Source organism: Arachis hypogaea, chromosome 15, assembly GCF_003086295.3.
Source record: "Arachis hypogaea cultivar Tifrunner chromosome 15, arahy.Tifrunner.gnm2.J5K5, whole genome shotgun sequence".
Lineage (NCBI taxonomy): Eukaryota > Viridiplantae > Streptophyta > Magnoliopsida > Fabales > Fabaceae > Arachis > Arachis hypogaea.
In genome coordinates this window covers 41,205,951-41,214,912 of record NC_092050.1, presented here as the reverse complement: position 1 = coordinate 41,214,912, position 8,962 = coordinate 41,205,951, and the positions used below count along the sequence as shown (strand labels likewise).

General features: G+C 37.2%; 1 non-coding gene across 1 annotated transcript; it reads left to right on the top strand.

Annotated features, from left to right (window-relative positions):
- The first annotated feature begins 753 nt into the window (after positions 1 to 753).
- LOC112753896 (small nucleolar RNA R71) lies at positions 754 to 861 on the top strand. The gene has a single exon (XR_003178258.1). It is a non-coding gene; the product is annotated as a small nucleolar RNA R71 (small nucleolar RNA).
- Positions 862 to 8,962: the final 8,101 nt, after the last annotated feature.

Sequence of the window (8,962 nt, the reverse complement as noted above, 5' to 3'; positions counted from 1 at the left end):
CCATGTTGGTCATGGTTTTGGCCTTGCACTCTCTCTTGGAATTTTCTTCTGTATTGCTTGGGAGAGTACTGGGAGGAGTTTCAGTAATCTTCTTACTCAGCCGACCTACCTGTGCCTCCAAATTTCTAATGGAGGACCTTGTTTCATTCATGAAACTTAGTATGGTCTTAGATAGATCAGAGACTATGGTTGTCAGGCCAGAATGGCTCTGTTCAGAATTCTCTGTCTGTTGCTGAGAAGATGATGGAAAAGGCTTGCTATTACTAAACCTATTTCTTCCACCATTATTATTGAAGCCTTGTTGAGGCTTCTGTTGCTCCTTTCATGAGAAATTTGGGTGATTTCTCCATGAAGGATTATAGGGTTCTCCCATGTAATTCACCTCTGCCATTGCAGGGTTATCAGGATCATAAGCTTCTTCTTCAGAAGATGCTTCTTTAGTACTGTTGGATACAGCTTGCAATCCATTCAGACTCTGAAAAATCACATTGACTTGCTGAGTCAATATTTTGTTCTCAGCCAATATGGCATTCAGAGTATCAATTTCAAGAACTCCCTTCTTCTGAGGCGTCCCATTGTTCACAGGATTCCTCTCAGAGGTGTACATGAACTGGTTATTTGCAACAATTTCAATGAGTTCCTGAGCTTCTGTAGGGTTTTCAAATAAAGAGATCCTCCTGTAAAATAGTCCAATGACATTTTTGACAACTCAGACAGACCATCATAGAAGATACATATGATGCTCCATTCTGGAAGCATGTCAGTAGGACACCTTTTGATCAATTGCTTATATCTTTCCCAAGCTTCATAGAGGGACTCACCTTCCTTCTGTCTGAAAGTTTGGATTTTCTATCTAAGCTTGCTCATCTTTTGAGGTGGAAAGAATTTGGCTAGGAAAGCACTGACCAGCTTTTTTCAAGAGTTCAGGCTTTCCTTAGGTTGTGAATCCAACCATGTTCTAGCTCTGTCTCTTACAGCAAAAGGGAAAAGCATAAACCTATTGACCTCGGGATCAACTCCATTGGTCTTAACAGTATCACAGATTTGCAAGAATTCAGCTAAGAACTGATGAGGATCTTCCAATGGAAGTCCATAAAACTTGCAATTCTGTTGCGTTAGAGAAACTAATTAAGGCTTAAGCTCAAAGTTGTTTGCTCCAATGGCAGGAATTGAGATGCTTCTTCCATAGAAGTTAGAAGAGGGTGCAATAAAGTCACCAAGCATCTTCCTTGCATCTCCACCAATGTTATTGGGTTCGGCCATATCTCCTTCTTTTTCGAAAATTTTTGTCAGATCCTCTCCAGAGGGTTGTGCTTTAGCTTCTCTTAGTTTCCTCTTAAGAGTCCTTTCAGGTTCAGGATTAGCTTCAATAAGAATGTCTTTATCCTTGTTCCTGCTCATATGAAAAAAGAAGAGAACAGAAAAAAAGAGAAATCCTCTATATCACAGTATAGAGATTCCTTTATGTGAGTAGAAGAAGAGAAGAATTCAAAAATTAAAAATAAAAATATTTTTGTTTTTATTTTAAATATTAGTTATAATTCGAAATTAAAAAAGAGAAATAAAATTAAATTAAATTAAAATTTAAAACAATCAGTTAATTTGAAAGGAATTTTAAAAAAATAGTAAGAGATTTTCAAAAATTGGAGTGAGAAAAAGGTAGTTAGGTGGTTTTGAAAAAGATATGATTGAAATAGAAAACTTTTTAAAATCAAACAAAAAGTCAAGTAATAATTGGAAAATATTTGAAAATCAATTTTGAAAAGATAAGAAGTTAGAAAAGATTTTGAAAATAAGTTTTGAAAAAGATATGATTGGAATTTATTTTGAAAAAGAATTGAAAAAGAAGTTTAAAAAGATTTAATATTGAAATTAAAGTTGATTACTTAACTAACAAGAAACTAAAAGATATGATTTTAAAATTCAAAGATTGAACCTTTCTTAATAGGCAAGTAACAACTTGAAAATTTTTTTAATTAAAACATTAAATGTTAGTGAGAATTTCGAAAATATGAAGTAGGAATAAGAAAAAGATTTTGAAAATCAATTTTAAAAAAGTTCGAAATATGTAAAAATAAATGAAAAAGATTTGAATTTTTTTGAAAAAGATTTGAAAAGATAGGATTTTTAAATTGAAAATTTGACTTGACTCATAAGAAACAACTAAGTTTTTAAAAATTTTTGAAAATGTCAACTCAAATTTTCGAAATTTATGAGAAAAATAAGGGAAAGATATTTTTTTTATTTTTAAATTTTTAATGAGAGAAAAAAACATCAAAATGACTCAAAACATGAAAATTCAAGATCAAAACACATGATGCATGCAAGAACACTTTGAATGTCAATATGAACACCAAGAACTTATTTTTGAAAATTTTTAAGAAAAGACACACATGCAAGACACCAAACTTAGAAATTTTCAATGTTTAGACACTAACAAATTGAAAATGCATATGAAAAATAAGAAAAGATACAAAACAAGAAAATACAAAGATCAAACAAAGAAGATCACCAAGAACAACTTGAAGATCATAAAGAACAGCATGCATGAGTTTTCGAAAATTTTAAGAAAAGTTAAAAAGATGCAATTGACACCAAACTTACAATTTGACACAAGACTCAAACAAGAAACACAAAATATTTTTGGTTTTTATGATTTTATTAAATTTTTTTTTGTAATTTTTCGAAAATTGTTTGGAAAAAGAAAAATAAGGATTTCAAAATTTTTAATAAGAATTTCAGGAATCATGCAATGTTAGTCTAAAGCTTCAGTCTAAAAAGATTAGACATGGCTAGCTGGTGCACGAATTGTAAATCACACTTTTTACAACTCGTACCACTAACCAGCAAGTGCACTGGGTCGTCCAAGTAATACCTTACGTGAGTAAGGGTCGATACCACAGAGATTATTGGCTTGAAGCAATCTATGGTTATCTTGTAACTCTTAGTCAGGAAAACAATAAAATAATTCACTTATCAATTTTGATTGTAAGGAATAAAAGGGTCAGAGCACAAATTATACTTGTATGCACTGGTGGAGAATATGTTGGAGTTTTGGAGATGCTTTGTCTTCTGGAGTTTTGCTTTCCTCTGTTTTCTGATTCACGCACGCATGTCCTCCTATGGCAAACTGTGTGTTGGTGGATCACCGTTGTCAATGGCTACCATCCATCCTTCCAGTGATAAGGGTCCAAATGCGCTGTCACCGCACGGCTAATCATCTGCAGGTTCTCAATCGTACCGGAATAGGATTTACTATCCTTTTGCGTCTGTCACTACGCCCATCACTCTCGAGTTTGAAGCTCATCACAGTCATTCAATCCCTGAATCCTACTCGGAATACCACAGACAAGGTTTAGACTTTCCAGATTCTCTTGAATGCTGCCATCAATCTAACTTATACCACAAGGATTCTGATTAAGAGATCCAAGAGATATTCATTCATCCTATAGTGGAACGGAAGTGGTTGTCAGGCACGCGTTCATGGGGGAATGATGATGATTGTCACGTTCATCATATTCACATTGAAGTGCGAATGGATATCTTAGATAGAAACACGCATGTTTGAATAGAAAACAGAATTACTTGCATTAATTCATTGAGACACAGCAGAGCTCATCACCCCAACAATGGAGTTTAGAGACTCATGCCGTCAAAAGGTACAAAGTTCAGATCTAAAATGTCATGAGATGCGAAAATAAACCTCTAAAAGTTGTTTAAATACTAAACTAGTAACCTAGGTTTACAGAAAATGAACAAACTATGATAGATGGTGCAGAAATCCACTTCTAGGACCCACTTGGTGTGTGCTGGGGCTGAGACTTAAGCTAATCACGTGCATAGGGCTGTTTTGGGCGTTCAACGCCAGCTTTGGATCCAATTCTGGCGTTGAACTCCAACTCCTAACTTGTTTCTGGCGTTGGACGCCAGACAGCAGCATGGAACTGGATTTGAACGCCAGCTTACGTCATCTATCCTTGAGAAAAGTATGGGCTATTATATATTGCTAGAAAGCCCTGCATGTCTACTTTTCAACGCAATTGGAAGCGCGCCATTTGGAGTTCTGTAGCTCCAGAAAATTCACTTTTAGTGCAGGAAGGTCAGAATCCAACAGCATCAGCAGTCCTTATTCAGCCTAAATCAGATTTTTGCTCAGTTCCCTCGATTTCAGCCAGAAAATACCTAAAATCACAGAAAAACACACAAACTCATAGTAAAGTATAGAAATATGAATTTTGCCTAAAAGCTACTGAAAATAAACTAGAAACTAACTAAAACACACTAAAAACTATATGCAATTAACCCCAAAAAGCGTATAAAATATCCGCTCATCACAACACCAAACTTAAACTGTTGCTTGTCCTCAAGCAACTAGATAAATAAAATAGAATACAAATAATTTAAGAAGCAACAATATCTCAGAGTTTTTGAGTGAAGCTCAGATTCTAATTAGATGAGCGGGACTAGTAGCTTTTTGCTTCTGAACAGTTTTGGCATCTCACTTTATCCATTGAAGCTCAGAGTGATTGGCATCTATAGGAACTCAGAATTCAGATAGTGATATTGATTCTCCTAGTTTAGTATGTTGATTCTTGAACACAGCTACTTTATGAGTCTTGGCCGTGGCCCTAAGCACTTTGTTTTCCAGTATTACCACCGGATACATAAATGCCACAGACACATAATTGGGTGAACCTTTTCAGATTATGACTCAGCTTTGCTAAAGTCCCCAATTAGAGGTGTCCAGGGTTCTTAAGCACACTCTTCTTTTTGCTTTGGACCTTGACTTTAACCGCTCAGTCTCAAGTTTTCACTTGACACCTTCACGCCACAAGCACATGGTTAGGGACAGCTTAGTTTAGCCGCTTAGGCCGGGATTTTATTCCTTTAGGCCCTCCTATCCACTGATGCTCAAAGCCTTGGGATCCTTTTTATTTACCCTTGCCTTTTGGTTTTAAGGGTTATTGGCTTTTTGCTCTTGCCTCTTGGTTTTAAGAGCTTTTGGCTTTTTCTGCTTGCTTTTTCTTTTTCTTTCTATTTTTTTTTCGCTATTTTTTTTTCTGCAAGCTTTGTTCTTTGCTGCTTTTTCTTGCTTCAAGAATCATTCTTATGATTTTTCAGATTATCAATAACATGTCTCATGTTCATCATTCTTTCAAGAGCCAACATATTTAACAGTCTTAAACATCAAATTCAAAAGACATATGCACTGTTCAAGCATTCATTCAGAAGACAGAAAGCATTGCCACCACATGTAAATAATTAGAATGTTCTTATTAAAAACTCGAAAATTATTGCCTCTTATTCTAAAGAAATTCTTCTATTTTATTCATGTTTGATGATGATGAGAAAATTAAATTATACCTTAATTGGAGATAAAATCAAAAGTATAGATACTAATTACTACTATATGACTCCTAAGGTAAAACTAGAATAAGAATAGTTATCACAGAGTTAAGGCTAAGATTGGAATTTAACAACCTTTGTTCTGGGGAGTGGATGTTCCTCTAATCTGCGGGGTGCTTGGCCCTTCAAGAGATAATTTCTGGCGCTTCAATTCCCTTAAGTCGCGCCCTTGCTCCTCCTGTTCTTTAATCAAATAGCAAAGAATGCTACTTTATTCCTTCTGTTCTTTCATTATTTGTTCCATAGCTTCTTGAATCTTGGTAACTGATGTTTCAAGATACTCCCAGTATTCAGATTGAGGGATTTCTGGGAGAAATTCCTGTGTTTTCTTCTTGATGGGGTCATCCTGTGCTTGTTGTTTTTCCATTGATGCTTTGGTGATTGGTCGCTCAATTGAGATATACTCAGTTATTCCCATCCTTACTCCAGCGTCCTTGCAGAGCATAGAAATCAAGCTTGGATAAGCCAACCTGGCATCTTTGGAATTTTTGTTTGCAATTTTGTAAAATTCAGTTGAAATCAGTTGATGAACTTCCACTTTTTTCCCATCATGATGCAATGGATCATCACTGCTCTTCTAATAGTGACTTCAGAACGGTTGCTAGTGGGCAGCAGAGAATGCCCAATGAAATCCAGCCATCCTCTGGCGACTGGTTTGAGATCTTCTCTTTTGAGTTGATTTGGAACACCCTTCGTGCTGGTGGTCCACCTGGCTCCAGGGATACATATATCCTGTAGAATCTTATCCAGGCCCTTGTCTGTTCTCATCATTCTCCTATTGAAGGAGTCTGGATCATCTTTCAGCTGAGGTAGCTTTAAGATCTACCTGATCTTGTCAGGGTGGGTATGAACAATCTTTCCTTTGACCAAGATCCGATAGTCATAGATAGCAGATCCAGATAGTCTTTGCCTGTCTGTATGCCACATATTAGCATAGAACTCCTGGACCATATTCCTTCCCACTTTCGATTCAGGATCAGCTAGGATCTCCCAGTTCCTAATTCGAATTTGCTCCTGGATCTCCGGATATTTGTCTTCTTTCAGATCGAATCTAACTTCTGGGATCACTGATCTTAGACCCATTATTTTGTAATAATGGTCTGAATGTTCTTTAGTTAAGAACTTCCCTTGATTCCAAAGTGGTTTTGGAACGCTTTCTTTCTTGCCTCTTGGAGTGGGTTGTTTTCCTTTAGGAGCCATGATCTTAGTGATCACGGATAAGCACACCAAACTTAGAGGTTTTCTTGTCCTCAAGCAAAAAGAAAAGAAAGGAGAGGGAGAGAAGGAGAGCTAGGTGCAATGGTGGATGGGAGGGGAGGGAGGCCGAACCCATATTTAAAGGGAGAGGGGGTGGGTTTTCGAAAAATATGGAGAAAGATAAGATAAAGGATATGATTTTTAGAAAAAAAATATGATAAGAAAAGATATGATTTAAAATTGAAAAGATATGAAAGATATTTGAAAAAGATAGATTTGGATTTTTGAAAAAGAAAGTATGGAGATTTGAAAAAGATATTGCTTAGTTGAAAAGATTTTTGAATGAAAAGAGAGAGATTTGTTTTGAAAATTTTGAAAAAGAGTTGAGTTGGATTGAAAAAAAAAAAGGATTTGTGCTTATGGATTAAGATACATTTAATATTTTTAAAGAAAGGTTTTTAGAAATTAGGGATTTTAGAAATCAGTGTTCTTAACATGTTTATGCAAGAAGTCATGAATTGAAACATGAAAATTAGGATTAAAATGAAAAAATATGAAGAAAAAATGAATTTACCTCCTCCCCACCATCCTGGCGTTTGAACGCCCAAACGCTGCATGTTTTGGGCGTTCAACGCCCAAATGCTGCTTCTCCTGGGCGTTCAACGCCTAGCTGCTGCTTATTTCTGGCGTTGAACGCCAGGAAGTCCTTTGTTACTGGGCATTTTTCTGAACGCCCAGAACGCTGTAAATCTGGCGTTCAACACCCAGATGGCTATCCTTACTGGCGTTCAACGCCCAGTGGATGCTTCTGTTGGGCGTTGAACGCCCAAAACAGACTTTTACTGGCGTTTTCTTGTCAGTGAGCTCTTTTTCTCTATTTTGTGTGCAGAATCCTTCTGTAACCCTGTGAACTTATACAATTGACTCTTTACCTTAGGATCAATGAACTTTATATAAACAAATAAAATCAAGAATAGGGCAAAATGCTTAGAGGAAGTGATTCCCCATGGCTGGGTTGCCTCCCAGCAAGCGCTTCTTTATTTTCTTTAGCTGGACCTTGCTGAGCTTTTAATCTAGCTTCAGCCTTGAGCACTCTTGCTCAACATTGCCTTCAAGATAGTGCTTGATTCTCTGTCCATTAACAATGAATTTCTTATCAGAATCAATATCTTGAAGCTCTACAAAACCATATGGTGATACACTTGTAATCACATATGGTCCCCTCCACCGGGACTTCAGTTTTCCGGGGAATAGCCTGAGCCTAGAGTTAAACAACAGAACCTTTTGTCCTGGTTCAAAGATTCTAGATGACAGCTTCCTATCATGCCATTTTTTTTATTTTTCTTTATAAAGCTTGGCATTTTCGAAAGCAGTGAATCTGAATTCCTCTAGTTCATTTAGCTGGAGCAATCTTTTTTCTCCAGCTAATTTGGCATCAAAGTTTAAGAATCTGGTTGCCCAGTAGGCTTTATGTTCTAGTTCCACGGGCAGGTGACATGCCTTACCATACACAAGTTGGTATGGAGAGGTCCCTATAGGAGTCTTGAATGCTGTTCTGTATGCCCACAGAGCATCATCCAAGCTTCTTGCCCAATCCTTTCTACGAGTACTTACAGTTCGTTCTAGGATTCTTTTTAGCTCTCTGTTAGAGACTTCAGCTTGTCCATTAGTCTGTGGATGATATGGAGTCGCCACCTTGTGGCGAATCCCATACCGGACCATGGCAGAGTAAAGCTGTTTGTTGCAGAAGTGAGTGCCCCCATCACTGATTAGTACTCTAGGGACCCCAAACCTGCTGAAGATATATTTCTGGAGGAACTTCAGCACTGTTTTAGTATCATTGGTGGGTGTGGCAACGGCCTCTACCCATTTTGATACATAGTCAACAGCCACCAGAATATAAGTGTTTGAGTTTGATGGTGGAAAAGGTCCCATGAAGTCAATTCCCCATACGTCAAACAACTCAATCTCCAAGATTTCTTGTTGAGGCATGGCGTAACCATGAGGCAGATTACCAGCTCTTTGGCAACTGTCACAGTTACGTACGAACTCTCGGGAATCTTTATAAAGTGTGGGCCAACAGAAGCCACATTGGAGGACCTTGGTGGCTGTTCGCTCACCTCCGAAATGGCCTCCATATTGTGATCCATGGCAATGCCATAGGATCCTATGTGCTTCTTCTCTAGGCACACATCACCGGATTATTCCGTCTGCACATCTCTTAAAGAGATAGGGTTCATCCCACAAGTAGTACTTTGCATCAGTAACTAATTTTTTCTTTTGTTGCCTGTTGTAGTCTTTGGGTATGAACCTTGCAGCTTTATAGTTTGCAATGTCTGCAAACTATGGTGTTTCCTGA